The sequence below is a fragment of the Pteronotus mesoamericanus genome, unplaced genomic scaffold, assembly GCF_021234165.1.
Source record: "Pteronotus mesoamericanus isolate MK-2021 breed Mesoamerican mustached bat unplaced genomic scaffold, CSHL_Meso_final contig_42, whole genome shotgun sequence".
NCBI classification, from domain to species: domain Eukaryota; kingdom Metazoa; phylum Chordata; class Mammalia; order Chiroptera; family Mormoopidae; genus Pteronotus; species Pteronotus mesoamericanus.
Genome location: NW_026555157.1, coordinates 4,594,636 through 4,599,992, shown reverse-complemented (window position 1 = coordinate 4,599,992; position 5,357 = coordinate 4,594,636). Strand labels below are relative to the sequence as shown.

General features: G+C 39.5%; 1 pseudogene; it reads right to left on the bottom strand.

Moving 5' to 3' along the window:
- Positions 1-238: 238 nt before the first annotated feature.
- On the bottom strand, positions 239-548 carry LOC129073570 (alpha-ketoglutarate dehydrogenase component 4-like; annotated as a pseudogene).
- Between the last annotated feature and the right edge of the window lie 4,809 nt (positions 549-5,357).

Sequence of the window (5,357 nt, the reverse complement as noted above, 5' to 3'; positions counted from 1 at the left end):
TGGGGAAAAATGCAGGGCAGCTGTAACAAAACAACAATTTAAAAAAGTATATGAGTAGGTAAGCTTGTGGAGAGAAATAAATTAGGCAGCACAAGTGTCTATCTAAATTTTCTATATTTATATTTTTACAGAACATTTATTAAAGTTATTTAATGTACAATTTCTCTTGTCATTTTGGAAGTCCTTTATTTTAAAGATTATTCTTTTGTTTGATAAACAGCAGCCACATTATCAGCTCTTATTCTGGACCTTCATAGTAGATAAATTTGATTTCTTCTTGAGACACAATTTTCCTACTGTATTTCTGAAGGAATGTTTTTATCATCTAAGCAGTGCATGGAGAACCCTGGTGCATCAGCCACTCTGGTGATTTACTTCCCTTTAGACTGCTGTGAAACTGAAGTGTGAGATGATAGTTCTGCTGATCTCAAAACTTCTGACGCATTGCTTTTAGAATTGTCTCTTCTGTCAGGGAGCCTTATTAATGGAGTATGTGGCTTGACTATCTGAATGACCCTGCTAGCAGATGCCACCTTGTTGACCATCATGACCCCTCAACACCATAAATTGTCTTTTCTTTTTTTTTGTAATTCATGTAAATGAAATCATACAGTGTATATTTTATGTCTGACCTCTCCTGTTTCTTATTTACCAGTATCAACTGTTTTGTTGCGTGCATTTTTAGTTCCTTTATTATAACTCCTGCATAATATTTAATTTGGAATATACTACAATTAATTTATTCATTATATTTTTGAATGTTTGGGTAGATTTCTTATTGGGAGATTATGGATAGAGCCACTATAAACATTCTTGTACATATCTCCTGGTGAACAAATGTATGTATTTCTATTGGATATATACCAAAGAGTTGAATTGTTGGATCAATTTGCAGTATCAGCAGCATATGACAGTTAAGTTCTGACTGCTCCACATTCCCACCAACAATTTGTTTTGGCCATTTTTAATTATGTCATTCTTGTTAATGTAAAGGTCATATTATGGTTTTATTCCTTATTTTCTCACAAAAATAATGTAATTGAATACTTTGTTGTCATAAGTTTACTTATGTGGATATTTTATTTTGTAAAAAAATCTGTTATGTCTTTTGCTCAATTTTCTTTAAAGTTGCCTTTTCAGCCCTGGCTGGTATGGTTCAGGGGATTGAGTCCTGTACTGAGAAACAAAGGGTCGCTGGTTCAATTCCCAGTCAGGGCACATGCCTGGGTTGTGGGCCAGGTCCCCAGTGTGGGGCATATGAGAGGCAACCACAACTGATGTTTCTCCCCTTCTCTTTCTCCTTCCTTTCCCCTATTTCTAAAATGAAATAAATAAAATCTTTTTTTTAAAAAGTTGCCTTTTTATATTGATATATAGGAGTTTTTATGTATTTTGGATGAAAATCCTTTGTTGAACATGTGTATTGTCAGTCTTTTGCAATGTATAGGTTATGTTTATAACTTTTGATAGTGCCTTTTAATAAACAGAAGTTTTAAATCTTAGTATAGATGTGTATGTGCATATACACATATTTAATTTGTTGTTGGTGTTTCCTTATATCCTCTTAAGGTATCTTTGGGGTTCCCATCAAGATGGTGGCATAGGTAAATGCAATCCTCGGAACTTCCCACAACTGCATCAAAATTACAACTAAACTACAGAACAACCATCCTTCGGAATGCCTGAAATCTAGCTGAACAAAAATCCTACAACTAAGAATATAAAGAAGAAGCCATATAGAAACTGGTAGGAAGGGTGTAGCTGTGGGATGGTCTGGGCCCACACCCACATGTGGCAGATAAAAACCTGGAGGAATATTTCCACTGAGTATTGTAAAGAGAGAGGGGTCCAAATTCCACATCAGAAACCTTGGCCCAGGCTTCTGGTGCCTGGTAGATGTCCCCATAACTTCTGGCTGTAAAAACCAGATTTTGGTTGAGTGAAACGAAGAGATCCTGAAATCCTAAGCATTCCTCTTAAAGGCCCTCCTGCACAGACTTACTCAGACTTACTTGCTCTTAGCTCCAGCTATGGAGCAGCAGCTCAAAAGGTGCCAGGGACTCTAAGGGAGGGATAAAATTCTCTGGCTTCAAAGCGAGGGTTAGAGGGAAAGTTTTCTTCCAGACAGAACAGCTCCCAGAAGCCATTGCTCCTTTTCTCAGCCCTTCCCCAACAGACTGCTATATCTGAGTCTCCATGAAGCTAACACTTTTAATCCCCTCCTGGTGACTCAAGACCTTGCCCCACCAAAAGCTGACCCACCCAGCGGTTTCCAGTGGCTTTTCTATACAAAGTCTTTCTTGGTTCATGCTTTAGAGTTTACTAAAGTCTCAGATAAGTAGCATCTGGTTTCTGTATACTTCGCACCTCTTGTTAAGTGGCCCAAGGCCTGTACTATCTGCAGCCAGCCTTGATTTACAGCCTGCTTTCTCCTGGGAGCCTCCAAACCCTTCATACGTATCAGCCATATGATGATCACTCTGTGGCTCACGCTGGATGGCTCTGTGCAGAGCATAGATGGTGGCTGACCATGCTGCTCCCAAGAGGACCCAGAGTCAGTGTTCCTCATGGTCAACTTCAGAGCGCATGAGATTATAGACCAACTACTTCCATGAGCAACACACTCAAGGAGTGGCCTTGGCAGGCACTAAAGCTCTACTGAAGCAAGTCCTGTTCTATGGGGTCAGCCCCTGAACAGTAGCTCCTCCTCTGTAGTCACAGCTAGTCCTTGCATCTAATGACCTAGGGCTCAGTCCTTCCCAGTGATGTGCCAACAGCAATCAAGGCTCAAGTACAATAGGACAGTGCACACATCCAATACAGGGATGCACCTATAGCACAAACTTGGGTAACTAGGGAGGTTGCACCATTGGGCCTTATAGAACACCTACTACATAAGGCCACTCTGCTAACTTATATTAGCAGGTTTACTTAATTCATTGAAAGAAATGCCAGGAGGTGACATAATGAGGAGACAAAGAAACAGGTCCCAAATGAAAGAACAGAGCAAAATTCCAGAGAAAGAATGAAATAAAATGGAGGCAAGCAAACTACCAGATACAGAGTTCTAAACAACATTTATAAGGATGCTCAACAAACTCAGTGAGAGCTTCAACAGCATAAAAAAAAGATGTGAAAACCATAAAAAATAGAAATGAAGGATATAAAGCTGAAATGAATAATGTCATAGGGAATCAACAACACAGTAGATGAAGTAGAGAATCAAATCACTATAAACACTCAATCAGAACAGCAAGAACAAAAAGACTTCCCCAAAAATGAAGGTAGTGAAAGGAGCCTCTGAGACAACTTTAAGTGTACCAACATTCACTCATGGGAGAATAGGAAGAAGAGAGAGAGCAAGAAATTAACTTATGTAAAAAATAACCGTGCTCATGGATTGGAAGAATTAATATCCTCAAAATGTCCATACTACCCAAAGCAATTTATAGATTCAACGCAATCCCTATTAAGATACCAATGACGTATTTCACAGAAATAGAACAGACATTTCAAAAATTTATATGGAACCATAAATGACCTCGAATAGCCTCAGCAATTTTGAGAAAGAAACACAAAGTAGGAGGGATCACAATACCGGACATCAAACTCTACTACAAAGCCACCATACTCAAAACAATCTGGTACTGGCACAAGAACAGACCCATAGACCAGTGGAACAGAATAGAAAGCCCAGAAGTAAGCCCAGGTCTCTATGGGCATCTAATATTCGACAAAGGGGGCAGAAGCATAAAATGGAGCAATAACAGCCTCTTCAACAAATGGTGTTGGGAGAGCTGGATGGCTACATGCAAAAAATTGAAATTGGATCATCAGCTGACACCATACACAAAAATAAACTCAAGATGGATAAAAGACTTAAATATAAGTCGCAACACCATCAAAGTCCTAGAGGAGAACATTGGCAGGAAACTCTCAGATATCCCATGCAGCAATTTTTTCACTGATATGTCTCCTAAAGCAAGGGACAGAAAGGAAAGAATAAACAGTGGGACCTCATCAAAATAAGAAGCTTCTGCACAGCAAAAGAAAACATCAGCAAAATGAAAAGGGAGCCAACCGTATGGGAAAATATATTCGCTAATGATACATCAGATAGAGGTTTGATCTCCAAGATATATAAAGAACTCACTCGACTCCACTCCAAGAAGACAAACGATCCAACCCAAAAATGGGCAAAGGACCTGGGCAGACGCTTTTCCAAGGAGGAGATACAGAGGGCCCAGAGGCATTTGAAAGGATGCTCAGCATCAGTAGCCATCAGAGAAATGCAGATCAAAAGCACCATGAGGTACCACCTCCCACCGCTCAGAATGACCATCACAAACAGATCCACAGACAACAGGTGCTGGCGAGGCTGTGTAGAAAAGGGAACCCTAGTACACTGTTGGTGGGAATGCAGACTGGTACAGCCACTGTGGAAAGCAGTGTGGAATTTCCTCAAAAAGCTGAAAATGGAACTGCCTTTTGATCCAGTGATTCCCCTGCTGGGACCATACCCTAAGAATACCAAAACGCGAATTCCAAAGAACCTATGCACCCCAATGTTCATAGCAGCACAATTTACAATAGCCAAGTGTTGGAAGCAACCTAAATGCCCATCAGTAGATGATTGGATAAAAAAGTTATGGTCCATATACACAATGGAATACTACACAGCGGAAAGAAAAAAAGAACTACTAAACTTTGTGACAGCATGGATGGAACTCGAGAGCATTATGCTAAGCGAAATAAGCCAGGAGGCAAAAGACAAATACCATATGATCTCGCCTATAAGTGGAACCTAACCAACAATACAAAGATGTAAGGAAAATAAGACCAGCATCACTGAAAGGAAAAGAAATCAACAGAGACAAGAGCGAAGGAGTGGGAAGTGGGGAAAAGGAAGTGAAGGGGCAAGTCAAGGAACATATAGCAAGGACTCATGGACAAAACCAAAGGGGAAGAGCTGAAGTAGGGAAGGAGGGACAGGGCAAGGGAAAGTGGTGGGGGGTAGGCAGAGACAAATGTATTTGAAAAAATAAATTAAAATAAAATTATGAAAAAAAAATAAACTCCCAAATATAAAGAAAGGCAAATACAAGTATTGGAAATATTGAACTAAAAAAAAAAATAACGATAGAAAACTTCCCTAACATGGTTAAGGAATAGACATACAAGTGCAGGAAGCACAGAGAGTACCAAACAAGATGAACCCAAAGAAGCCTACACAAGACACATCATAATTAAAATACCAAAGTCTGAATACAAAGAGTTAACCTTAAAAGTAGCAAGAGAAAAGCAATTAGTTACCTAAAAGGGTCAGCTGATTTCTCAAGAAAAACTACAGGCCAGAA